The sequence below is a fragment of the Balaenoptera borealis genome (genome assembly GCF_965194805.1).
Source record: "Balaenoptera borealis genome assembly, chromosome: 11".
Taxonomy (NCBI): domain Eukaryota; kingdom Metazoa; phylum Chordata; class Mammalia; order Artiodactyla; family Balaenopteridae; genus Balaenoptera; species Balaenoptera borealis.
Genome location: NC_138868.1, coordinates 3,870,680 through 3,884,609, shown reverse-complemented (window position 1 = coordinate 3,884,609; position 13,930 = coordinate 3,870,680).

Sequence of the window (13,930 nt, the reverse complement as noted above, 5' to 3'; positions counted from 1 at the left end):
TTCAGCTGTATTTAGTAAGAAATCAGTTGAGTGGAAGTTTCCTATTGTCTGCCACACAGACAAGCAGTCTTTTTCAACTTCTAATTGAAATCATTGAGAAAGAGCTGAACAGGACTAGAGCCCTGAGGCTTGTCACTAAAGCCCCATTTCCTCAGTTGCCATTGCTCAGGGGTCCGTGTTTCATTGGGAAAACCAACCGGACTCCATTATCATCTTGTCCAGAGATGTTATCAAAAATCACATGTCCTGCTGCAGGCAAACCGGAAGGTATACTTAGCGCTAGATGCGTGCGTATCTTGGTTAACCTTCAGAAAGGGGAAGAAACAGAAGCCTGCTTCCCCATCGATGGTGTCAGCTCAGCCAACTGACCCCTGATTAGATCTTTGTTTGAGTTAGGATCGGAAATTAGCACTGTATAAACTCATTCACGTCTTATTCGCTCTCATATTCTGCTGATTTGTTTGCCTTCAGTTTCCTAGGAAGCATTCCTGTGTGAAAATATCCACATGGAGGGAAAGAGGGAATTCACCTTACTTTGGTCACTGGCAGGGTTGGGGGGTTGAACCAAAGAAATGTAAGTGTAAAACCAGAGCATGGAAGACTCACCCACATATCACATATGTTCACAAGGCAGTGGTGGTGATTGCAGCCCAGGGGACCCTGCAGGGACCGAGAAAGTGGAGACCCATGGCTGTGGATAATGATTCCTCCACTCCACTCCCAACTTTCACTCCATCTCCCCATCCCACCCATCCATCCCTCACCCCATCCAACCACTTCCATCCCATGCCTCCCAATTTTCCCACAACATTTAACACACACAAACACACACTTAAAATTTATCTGTCTTCTCAGTAGCCTGATCTTGGGGATTCAGGAAGCAAGAGAAAGGTACCAAAGTGGTTATTAGCCAAAAAGGACCCATGTGTTCTGGAGACATTCAAATGACCTTGGCCATCAGGAAGACCTCTTGGGGCAAACCCCAACCTGAAATGACCTGAAGGGCGTCACTCTTCAAGCCAAAGACACATCTTTTCGCCTTTATCCCATTCATTCCTCATTCCTTGGCCCAACACATCAGTGCAAAGCCCCTCAGCGTGCATGACCCCAGGACAGGGTACGTTTTATGCTTCCCCTCCTGCCTTCAAAAGTTCACGGTCTAGGACATGGAGAACGTCAAAGACCCACGTCCAGCAAAAATCAAGCCCGTCGTCAGCGTGCGTTTAGAGCAACATGGCAAACAAGACCAATGACTTTTATTTCCAGATTTCCAAAGGCAGCCACGAAAGGACCAGTTTCCACGGCCTGTGGAGGCTCAGCCCTTCCCGGCCTGTCCCAGCCACAGGAGCCGAGCGCGTGTGCCACCAGCTCTGATGGCTGCCCGTGGGGGCCGTACTGAACGTCTGGTCACCAGCAGAGGTTTGCGAGTTTATCACATTAACTGTGTCTGACCCCCCGAATCCAAATTACAGGCCAAAGCCACAAAATTGTCTCCAATCAGAGGCCTCTTGCTCAAGGCCCTCACAAGCACCAATTCCCCTTAATCAGGACCCAGGGGACGGGCCAGGCACTCTGCAACGAGGAGCGCTCTCGTTTTTCCAATTTTGCAAAGCTCCGCGGCAGTCTCCCTCTAATTTTCCCGTTCGTGTTCTTTTGAGGAGGTTTTGTGCATGGCAAACAGAACGAGAACAGCAACTGCAAAATGCCAAGCTGAGAGCCCTGGAGGGCCGCCAGCCCAGCCTCCATCCCAAGACGTCTCCTGCGAGCTCCGCGTTCACGTGTCCCTCGTTGCCTCAGCCTGCGCATCCGATCACGAGGCGCTTGAATCTATGAGCTCTGGGTGTTTGCGTGATTTCCAAAGAGTTACCTTTGCAGGCAGACCCCCTCCCTCCCTGCATCCCACCCTTGCATCAAAACTCAAAGTGAGTTTTCCAACCTCTAAAGACTTCCAAAGAGACGGCTTCCCTGGGAGGCCAACCTGGGGTCCCTTTTTCCCGTGAGCTCCTGGGAAGTCCAGGATGGTGGTGGGACGCGTCGGATGGTTATAGACTCTAAAGGAAACAACACTTTAGCCCAGCAATGTGAGAAGTGCCCACGGTCGGAGGTAGGCATGCAGTTGACCACACAGCAGGCTTTGTGAAGGGGTTGCACAGCATTTGGGTCTTGCGTGAAGGCCAAACTGTAATGCACTTGGGGCGGGGGGGACACCACTGCAGAGGAGGCTGAATGCCAAGGGCAGAAATAGGGGAGTGGTGCACATGTGGAGTTTTTATAGGAGGAATGAGAGGTAAGGGAGGAGAAGTTGACTTGGGCAAAGAGGGTCTTGGAATGCCAGGCTAGTGATTTGAGAATGTCTTCAGGGGGCCTTGGGGAGCCACTGAGGGTACCTGAGCTTGGAGTGGCATCATGAGATAGAGTCCTCAGGTGCGGCACACAAGGTGAGTGGGAAAGGGGAGCAGTTACATCCAGAGCGGTGTAACAGTCCTAACTTCAAGCCAGGTGATGATTACAGTATCAACGAGCATCTTATTCACAATGGTGGTTCCACTCAATGATGCAGCTTTACAGTAAGCCTTGAAGTCAGGTAGTGTCAGTCCTCAAACTTTGTTCTCCTTTAATGTTGTGTTGGCTTTTGCCTCTCCATATAAAATTTAGAATCAGTTTGTCAAAATCTACAAAATAACTTGCTGTGATTTTGATCAGATCGCGCTCTATAGACCAAGTTGGGAAGAACTGACATCTTGACAAGATTGAGTCTTCCTATCTGTGAACACGGAATTTATTTATTTTGCTCTTTGATTTTGTTCATCAGAGTTTTGTAGTTCTCCTCAGATAGATCTTGTACAAATTTTGTTAGATTTATACCTAAGTATTTTATTTGGGGGGGAGGGGGAGTGCTAATGTAAACAATATTGTTTTTCTAATTTCAAATTCTACCTGTTCATTGCTGGTACATAGGTAGGCACGACGGACTCTTGTATATTAACCTTGTATCCTGCAACCTTGCTATATGCCTTTACCTTTTAATGTCCCAACCTGGAAGTTTCACTCATCACTCTTACTCACAGCTTATTGGCTAGGACTAGTCACATGGCCATACAGCAGCAAGGGAGGCTGGGAAATGTAGTCTTTAGGTGAATAGTAGGTGCCTAGTTAAAAATTCCATTTCTGTACCGAATGGATCTCAGAAGACACAGTGATACCTGCCCCATAACCTCCTCCCCCAGCAGTCTCTCCTTGAGTGATTCTGTCTATACAATGTCTATTTGTATACAATCCAGGGGTGGGACACTCTAGGTCTAGCCCCCTTCAAGGTGCCTTTATTTGTCCTAGTAGACAGCAGGCAACCACTGGATCAGCACACACATGTGTCTCCCAAGGACCACAAGAATTCTCAGAGATAACGTGGTCCAAGTCCACATCAAGGAGAAGATAGCTGCCCCGATTGCTTCTTATTCACGCTCTCAGCACCAGCCTTGCTGGTCACAGAGGAGAGATCATTTTGCACGTTAGGCTCTATCTGTCGGTTCCTCTTTGCATTTCCTCCTGCTTTCAGCCGATGCCCTGCATCTTAGGAAGCAAAGTCTGGGCCTCCTCCACTCCGAAATGGTCACTACCCAGTGATGTTCATGCTGGCTATGTGTTTACGAGCATTGTTTACCCTGGGACCCATTAAACTCTGCCTTAAAACACCAGCCTCCCACCCCTTTGTCTGCTGGAGTCACGTGAGAATTTAGGCTCCTCCTGAACTTGTACCTGGGATACCCCTCCATGATGGGGAGGACCCCATGTGGCTACTGCCTGATGAACCACAGGGGGTCTGGCTCAGGTGTCCCAAGGACAGCAGGGGACCTGGGGGCCTGGAAAATGCCCTTGTATCTTTTGGAGTTGTCTCTGGTTGGATTCTTTTTTCTGGTTTTAAGATAATATTTGTTCATAAGAGGATTCAGTATATGGAAAGCACGTGATAGAATATAGAAGGAAGGGGAAAAAATCATCCCTATCACCTCCCCAAGGCTCAGCTCCTTCCATTTTGTCATATGTCCTTCAAATCAACTACGTAAGTCCTACAGTTGAGCTAATGCAGTACTGTACGTTTGTATCTTGCTTTGTTTCATTCTCTGAATATACCGTCCCTTATTATTGGGATGTTAATAATCCATTAATTAGTCCTTAATAATCCCTTAATAATCTACCGTCCCTTTTCATTGGACATGAGCTTGTTTCTAGGGTGACTCTTGTCAGTTTCATATTTGGCGGTGATGTCATAGGTCTTCGTGCAAGCTGCAAATGTCCTCAGTCAAGGTGCCCTCCTCGTCCTAGTTTTTGGTCTAACGCAACCAAAACCAATGCTGATGGATTTAAGCAGAAAAGGAAAACCAGATGGAGAAAACAGGCAGGAACAAGGGAGGTAAGGCAGCGTGAATCCCAACCAGACCACGCTCCGATCCTGTCTCAGGAGGGACCCATACCGTCCCCAACACCAGACCTGCAGCACGACTGCCATAGCCCAGACCCTGTCACCAGACCCTGTGACCTCAGCCATTGCTAGCCCTGAGCTTGGATGCCCTGCCAGTCCTACAGAAGGGATTTTCTACCTCCTCTGATTCTGACCATCTCCAGTCCCCAATTCAGCTCATTATCGCCTCCGTGGCAGAGGAGACAAAGCAAAGGGCCACTGCGTGGACACACTCCAGCTCCCTCACCACGCAGGGTGCGGTGATAAGCCTTCTGTTCCAAGGTGAGTCAGCTGCCCTGGGGGCTCTGCAGGCCCAGACCTACCAGTCAAAAGAGAGAATCATCTTGGACATGCTTCCAGACTTTTCCCCTTCTTCCCTCCCAAGTCTGGAAGCTTGTTTAGGATTATTCTCTCTTATGACAGGTTGAACCCCCTGGGTTACTCCTGGGATGTTAAAGGTACAGATTTATTGGGTAAAAGTCAGAGCTGACACACCCTGGATGCCTTTCCGGGGTCTCGAGGAACGCCCCACCCTCACCCTGATCTTCACTGTGCGTGCCTAATTAGGACACGTCTCCATCCTATTGAGTTTCTTAATGTCATGCAAAAAAAGCATTTCTGGTGCATATTTGCTTATGGTTCCATGCTTTAGGACTTCCCTGTGGACGGTGTAGGAGAAAAGGTGAAAGAGAGAGGGCAAGAGAAAGATGGGCAAGGCAGGAGGTTTGAAACCACTGAGAAACCCTCTTTAGACACGTCCAGGTCTCTTCCTGGGTCCCAGAGAGCAAAAACCCCCAAGAGTGACCCTCCACCTGATTGCATAGTAAAGATGATCCCTGCTACACAGAGAAATGAAAACATAAATGTTCAGAACAGAATTATTCTCACAGTCCAAACACGGAAGCAACCCAGATGGATACATCAAATGTGGTACATACATACAGTGAACTATCACTGAGCCACAAAAAGGAATGAAGTACTGATGTGTGCTACAAAACATAGATGAACCTTGGAAACGTCATGCTAAATGAAAGAAGACACAAAAGAACCCATATCGGAGGATTCCATCTACAGGAAACCTCCAAAATGGCAAATCCATAGACATAGAGAACAGATTACTGGTTTCCTGGGTCTGGGGAAGGGGGTGAGGGGTAGAAGAAAAGGGAGTGTCTGTTAATGGGTTTGGGGTTTCTTTGGGGGTGATGAAAATGTTCTAAAATTAAACAGTGGTGATGGTTGCACAACTCTGCAAATATACTGAAAATCACTGACTTACACGCTTTAAGTAGGTGAACGTCATGATGTGTAAATTATATCTCAATAAAGCTGTTTTAAAAATAGGTGAACGCTGCAATTTCCGGGGGCTTCATAATTCGCCTTTTTCCCTTGGGTTTTAGAGTCAGAGCCGGAAGTATCCCAGTTCTGCCAGAGCTCATGATGCTGTGGGCCTCGATTTCCTAATCTGTAAAATGGGGATGAAGTGACGGTCCTCAGAGGTTGCTGTGAAAATGACTTAGTTGCTCTCTGTAAAGATGCTGTGTATAGGAAGAGGCCTGCGGGGTGGGTTCCTAGCTTTCCTTTCTACTTCCAGATTGCTTGACTCCCCCCTCCTCCCCCACTCCCCTGCATCACAATCACACCTTCCTTGCCACCATCCTTATCTTTCATCTCCTCTTTCCAAACAGCCTCTTTCTATGACCTTGACACTTACGTGGGAATGTGCTGGTGGGTGGATTCTGAGCTTGGCCTCATCAACCAGTAAGGGAAAGGCAGAAGGAAGGGGTGGGTGAGGCCAGATTCCTCTTCCCAGAGAGCTACTCTGACCTCACCCTTGTGGCCCCCGACCCTGCTCTCTGCCCTCTGTGACCCTCAGTGGCTCCCTTCCTGCTGTTGTAATCCCAGTCTGGGAAGCGACAAAGGATCCCGAGACCTATTGTTTTCAATACCTCTAAAAGCACAGAGGAAACCATACATTCACCCAGGACAAAGCAATAAAAAGAAACTCTCAGATATTTTCCTCTATGTCTGGAAGGATATCAACTCGGCACAACAACTTTGCTGATCTCACGTTGATTGAACTTATTGGCAGTTACAGAAGCTTTTGATTGAAAAAAATGGGGAGACGAGTTGGTTGTGACTTAATGAAGGGGATCCTTTCCATGCCTACAGTTTCCAGACTTATTGTGAGTCTTGGCTAATAGTGGCCTCACTCCCTGTGTGCCTGGATTTACCCACCCTAACTCGTTTAGTCTCCGTGAAAACTCTGTGAGGTCAACACTATCCTTAAAGGGAATTAATTCCCTGGCGGTCCAGTGGTTAGGACTCCGTGCTTTCACTGCCGAGGACGCGGGTTCAATCCCTGGTCAGGGAACTAAGATCCCGCAAGCCGAAAAACAAAACAAAACAAAAACAAACAAACAAAACACTATCCTTACAGCCATCCCTCATATCCATGGGTTCCCCATCATGGATTCAATCAACCATGGGTCAAAATATATTCCAAAAAAATTAAAATTACAGAAAGTTCCAAAAAGCAAAGCTTGAATTTGCCTCCAGGTGGCAACTATTACATAGCACTGACTGTCGTCGGTATTACACGTAACCTAGAGATGCTTTAAAGTATACGGGAGGATGTGTGTAGGTTATAGGCAGACACTACACTTTTATAAATAAGGGACTTGAGCACCTGCGGATTGTGGCATCTGAGGGGGTTCTGGAACCAGTCCCCCATGGATACTGAGAATGACTGTATCTCCATTTTCCCCCAATCTGCTTTAAAGCGTTCAGAGATTCTTTGCTTTTCAGCCAAGTGCATACCCAGCACTTTCTCCTTTCAGGGTTTCGCTTATGCTGTTCAAACATCTAGAACATTCTCTCCTCCCTCTTTGCCTTCCTCATTCTCGGGTGAAGCCTTTCTCTTTACCCCTCCTTAAAATTCTAATTGCAATCGTGCTGCTTGTGATTTTTCCCTGTCTACCTCTGGAAAGGAGTGAACAGGACAGGGATAGTGGTTGCCTGCAGAAAGCACCTGCTGACTTGGCCATGAACTTGCATTAAAAAAAAAAAAGACAATTCCAGGCATTATTTCTCAGGTCCAAGCCCTGGAAGACAGAGACCATAACTCAGTCATATTTGGGCCCTGTCCCCCTGCCCCTAAATATCTTACAAGGCCTGACACAAAGCAAGACCTTATTTGATTGCCTAGTTTAAGCTTTAAGACCTGTACCATCTTTCTCCCTCTTCCTACCTGTAGTGGGCTGAATGGTGGCCCCCAAGAGACATGGTCACCTCCTGACCGCCAGAGCCTGTGAATTTGACCTTATTTGGAAATAAGGTCTTTGCAGATGTAATCAAGTTAAGGATCTTCTTGGATTATCCAGGTGCGCCCTAAATCGGAGGAAGGGTGTTCTTATAAGAGACAGAAGAGGACAAGACACACAGAGAAGAGACGGTCCTGTGAAGACGGGGGCAGACACTGGAGTGATACAGCCACAGGTCAAGGGACATGGGAGCCCCAGAAGCTGGAAGAGGCAGGAAGGGTTCTCCCCAGGATCCTGCAGAAGGAGCAGAGCCCTGCCAACCTCTGGATCTTGGACTCTGGCCTCAAGAACTGTGGGAGAATCCATTTCTGTTGTCTTAAGCCCCCCAGTTTGTGGTCCTCTGTTACAGCAGCCTTGGGAAACTCATACAACGCCTGACTCGCCAAGGCCAAAGAAGGGTTGAGGCTTACGTTGGAGGGAGGAGCTCACGCATCTCACTCCACAAGAGCTCATGGAACATATTTTTGCCTGTTGGCTGAGCTGCCGGCACTAAGGTTGCGTTTTTGCCCGGAAGCCTCCCAGCTTCCTCTTTGGGTTAGAAAGGTGATTAGACAACTTGGTCCGAAGGAGCAAAGGAGAATGGATGACCAGAGCCCTGGGGGCACCGGGATGCCCTCCAGACTGGTGGTCCAGGAGCCCTCTCTCCCTAGCAGTCTCCAGCTGTAGCTAAATGTTTAAACTAGCCTCCCCCTGCCCTTCCCTCCTTGCAGGGACCCTGAGGGCAGACTGTGCCCTGGCCATGGACTGACAACATCAGCGGCTTCGGTCTCCATGGCTTCTTGACACTTCTGCCTCTTTGCTTTTGCCAGCGTCACTGACCCGCATGTTTGGTCAGTTTCCCTTGTGATCGCCTCCCCCTTTTGTGAACAGGGCGACAGGCCCTGGGCCCCCCGCCATCCAGAGACCTGGGCAGGGCCTCAGGCTGTCCCCCTCCCTTGATGCCCCAGAAATCCTTCCTTTTGTTTCTGACCCTCATCCTTGCCTTGACACGTGTGCCCTTAATTAATGCTCTCTTCCTTTTTTAATCAACCTTTTTACTCCTTTTGCATGTTGAGAAGGAAGAAGGGAAGATTAACGTGGTTAAACTTTTTTTATTTAAATGCATGTTCTAGGATTTAAACCTCATGTCCACAGACAGCTCAGGAGAAGTCACCAAATAAAAGTGAATTTATAGACTATAAAGCCATTTTTAAATCCTCTTTCTGAATATAAACTGAAATGTTTAATTAACTCCACATACAGCATGCATCACACGGCCTTCATTCCGCACAAGAACAAATACATGAAGAACGCCTTACACACATTACCGTAATTACTAGTCTCCACAGCCTTAGGAGACACAGTCATACCCGCTTTTCCAGATGGGAGAGAGATTTGTCCAAGGTTGCATGGCTACTGGCAGATGTAGGTCTGTGTGTGATACTCTTGTGCAGCCTCACAAATATGCTTGCAAACTTCCTGGCATCTTGAAAAGTGGTTTGGTTTTGCATGAATCCTTGAAAAGTAGATTATTATCCTGATCCTCAGAAAAAGACACCTCAAGATTTTAAAAAATAGTATAGGCAGCTTTACGGACGTTTCCTATGCGCTAAGGACGTCATGGATTCTGTTTCCCAGTCTCACAGGGTATTGCACTGAGCCACCTACTGATTTGGAATTATCAGAAAAAGGAGAAGAAAGCCATCAGCCGGCTGCAGCTCCTCCTTTTCGCTGTCACTGCTGGGAAGGCAGAATGGTCATCGGTCCGGTTCGGTCACGTTCCTGAGATGGACAGTCGCCCTATTGAGATACCAGCGGGGCCTGAGCACCCTTCCTTCCTGTCTTTACAAATGAGTGTGTCATTACTCCAGCAGTACTTCTCCTTATTACGTAAAAGAGCAACCTCTATCTGTGCACCAGGAGTGGGCAGGGCGGGCGCACCCTGGGAGGTCCGCACGCGCTCCGAAGCTGGGGAGTGCTCGTCTCCTCTGAGCTTTACGGTAAGCGCGGCGCGCAGAGCGACCACGTGGCGGCTGAACCCAGGCCGGGCGGGAATGCGCGGAATGCGCGGCGCGGCCCCGGAGCCGAGGCTCAGGTTCCCGCGGCGCGCGCGCTCTCGCCTCCCTTCTCTCCCCAGCGGGACCGCACCCCAGTCCCCAACCCCGTGTCCCCGGACTCCCAGGGCAGGCGATCCTAGCTCGAGCACCCCGGCGGGGCGTGGGGACAGAGCGCGGCCTATCGGGCCCCTAGCACCCCGCACGCCCAGAACTCCCCAGCGAGTCCAAACCCGTGTCCCGACACCAGCCCCGACGGCGCGAGGCCGAGGGACCAAGGGAAGGCGTGCAGGGCGTTAAGTACGCAACCCCTCTCCCCGCACCTGGAACCGCACCCCGACCCCCAGGGCAAGAGTCGAGAACCCTGGAACTCATAGACCGCCCGTAACTAAGACCCCGGCCGTCCCCGCACCCATCCCCAAGGCCAGTTCGAAGGATGGAAACGTTTTCGGGCATTTCAAAGGCACCAAGAAGCGGGCTGGAACGCACGAGGACTCGGGGTCCTCCCCGCAGGCACTCTCCGGAAAAGGGCGAGGATGGGGGCTGGAGGGGGGCAGTGACAAGTCCTGGAGGCGACGGAGGGGGTGCAGCGGGACCCAACGAGGGTCTTAGCGAGGGTCCTCCTCGCGGAAGGTTTCCGAGGCCCCGCGGGCCTCCGCAGCGGCGCCCGGCTCCCGGGGCAGAGGCGGGGGGCGGGGGGGGGGGTCTGCTCAGCCACGGGTAGGCTTGGCCACGGGTGACGCGGGAGGGGTATGGCCTCCTAGGTCATTATCGCCACCTCCCGCCCGATTCCTTCGCCTTGGTTGGAGGTGGTTATCTATCTAATGAGCCTGGGCGCCCACTCCGCGGCCCTTAGTTAGAGACCGCGCAGGAGCCTGAGCCAAGAGGCCAGGCAATTCCTAGTGGACTTTCATATTGCTCAGGGCAGCAGGCGATGCGTTTTGAGGGGCGGAGGTCAAGGAGTTAGAATCTTCTTTCATCCCCAAGAGTGCACCTTCTCCCTTGGGATCCCAGCGGCGTTGCGGGAGCCAGCACCCTCCCCCCCCCCTCCGCACACACACCTGTTGGGGTTTGCTTTCATCTCCCGCGCACACCTAGCCCACGGCCTTAAGAGCTGGGGGATGGGTGTCCCACCCTCGCAACCTGCCCGACCCAAGACTGGTGCGCAGGGGTCTGTGTGTGGCTGACATTAATTGATCAGAGGCGGAAACGCACGTCCGGCGCTTGGGGCGGTGGGAGATGCGGCTGCCTCTGTTCCCAGCGTGTGAGTGTCCCGGGTGGGCCCGGGGCCAGAGTTTGCTCGGGCTCGTTCCGCAGCTTTGGGGGGCCGGGGGTCCGCGCCGGGTAGCCGGGGCGGAGCTACCTCAGTACGTGGGCCGCCACACGCCCCCCGAAAGCGAGCAGTGTGGGGGAAGTGGAGCCCGAGCGCCCCCGGAACCCCGCGGTCCGCATTCGGAAGCGTTTTCCAGAACGACTTAAGGGCTTAACAATGGAAAACTCGCGGAGCCTGAGCCAAGTCCTTTCAAGTCGCCGCCAGGTATGCGGCTGCAGGTGACCCCACCTGCATGCGCGCGCCCGCCCGCCGCCCAGCCCTCACGGGGGAGGGCGGGTGCCGGAGGTCTAAGCCCGTGGAAGGTCTCCACTGGGCCCCGCACCCCCTCCCCAAAGCCCCCGGCCGGGCGGCGCGCAGTCGCGGTGCGTCCCGAGGTCGGCGCCGCGGCGCGCGGGTTCCTGAATGAACGCGCTCCCTTCCCCCGCCTTGAATGAAGGTTCCCACAGCCAGGGACGGTGGCAAACGCGCCTGCCGCGGAATTCGCCCTCTCGGGGCCGGCGATCCTCCCCGGCCGCGGTCACCTCGGCGGGGGACCAGGGGGCGAGGAAAATGGGAAGGTGATATAAGTTACTTTTGGATTTTCTTTCCAACCAGCGTGGTCTCCTTTCCGATTGGGCCACTGGCCCTTTGTTCCACAGGGTCCCCAAGAAATAGCGCACAGCACTTTAAATGAGCCCAGAACGTGCAGTTCCTGCTTCGCGGTCGGTATTTTAAAGGCCGTGCAAAATTAAAGTTTTTAAAAGTTGCTTTTCTCTCTGAAAAAAATAATTAAAATCAAAACTCTTCCCCCGCTCTCCTGGAAGCAGCAGCTCTCAAGGGCCCCGAGGCTATTGGCCCGCTCTGAGTCTCCGGGGAACGCAGATCTGGGCTCCCTGGGGTGGGGGCTGGGCGGCTAGCGCTCCCCGCCGGGCCCCAAATTCCAGCGCCTCCCCCGCGGGTTCCTGGACGGCTCTTCACGCTCGCCGGCCGGGCTTGCACTTTTGCGCCCGTCCCTGAGCGGGGAAATCAACGGAGTTCCTCGTCGAGATCTGCCCGGTCCGCCTAGTAACAGCGCCGCGCCCCCATTGGCTCATGCTAATTCCAGTTTCCTCTGTCTTTCTCCCGGGTTAGGGGGAAGCTCCCTCCTGGACCCAGAACCCGTTCTGCCGGAGTGGGCGATCCTCTTTATGACCCGATGCCCCTCGCCGTCGCCAGCCTGCCTCGAGCCGGGCCCGGGCGCATGCGGGGCTCGGGTCCCCTCGCCCCCCGGGACAGAAGCAGCCCGGTGGTAGCACGCAGCCCCATAAATCATCCGGGCGGCCGCCCGGTCGGGATTTTATGAATGAAAAAGCAGCCCGGCTGCCCTCGTGCGCGGGCTGATGCTCCGAGGCTCCGGCGTGCCGGGGGCCAACGCGAGCGTGGGTGCCCAGGGAGGGGGACGCGGCGGTGGGTGCTCCCTGGTCGGGCCACCCACTGCTCCCGAGGCGTGAGCCGGGGGTAATTACCCTCCTGGACCCGGAATATTAGTAACCCTAAATCTCGGCGGGGGAGGGGGCGCGGGAAGAATCAGCCCTGAAAAGGAGGGGGGGGGGGGTCCTCGTCCTGTGGCGTGCGCCCTTGCGAAGGGAAGGGGGCTTTTTAATCCGTTTTCTTTGAGCCTTTAACATTAGGGTATATGGTGGTTTGATGACACTAAACTATATTCAGAGGGAAGTTAATGAACAGTTTTCTTAATTTGGGGCAGGTAGAGTAAAAACTGTAAAAAAAGGTATGTTAAGACTGAGCAAAATGTCCTTTTAAAAATAAGCACCAAAGAGACTGAATCTTTAATTCAAAAAGAAGCTTTATATATTCTTTTATATGTCGTACAACTTTGCGATAATATTGGGGGACTCTCTTATAGCCACGAACATATATAGGTTTTGTTTAAAATCATCAGATCAATACACCCATTTCTTTAACTTGTAATTGCTCTGATTGTTGCCAGCCCCCGCCATCCCCCTCAGGCTCACGAATACAGCCCCAGGGCAAGTTCTAAAGGTGAAGAGACGTCCACACCCCCAGCAAAACCAATTAGGAAGCTTCCGGTGGTCTTGTCCCAGGCGGAGAGGCGACTAATATTTCCAGCGATTTAACTTAATTTTTAATTTAAAAAAATGAGACAGGACAGAGACCACTATTTTGCAGCCTTCCTTTCAGGGTGTTTTTCTAGCTGCCGGGACAGGGCGGGGGTGGGGGGGATTGGGGACCCCCGCAAGAATGGACTGGCTAAGGTAGGAAGGACAGCCCGCAGATTCCCCCAGGCGAGGAGGACAGGATGAAGGAAATGCTGGCCACCATCTTGGGCTGCTGCTGGAATTTTCGGGCATTTATTTTATTTTATTTTATTTTTTGAGCGAGCGCATGCTAGGCTGAAAGCCCTTTAACATTTAGGGTTACCCCCTCGGGCATTTGCAACGACCCCCCCCCCCCCGTGTGCGGGAATGAAGCCTCCACCAGTGTTGCCGGCTCTGCCCTGACTCCCTGAATGTTAAATGGTTCCTGAAATTTACACGTGTTAATGAAAATGAAAGAAGATGTAGACGCTAAGATTCCTAGGCTGCCTCTCCGCCCGTGGGTGCCCTCGTGGCGTTCTCGGAAATGCGCCCATTCTCCCGGCTCAGATATAGGGTGTCAGCGAACTCCAGAGTCCCCCTCCATGCGGTCTCCCCAGGCTGCGTGTGGCCTGCCCGCCCTCCTAGCTGTCCCCCTCTGCAGAGCCACCTTCACCCAACCCCCCAAATCCTGAGGGACCCACTCGGGGACG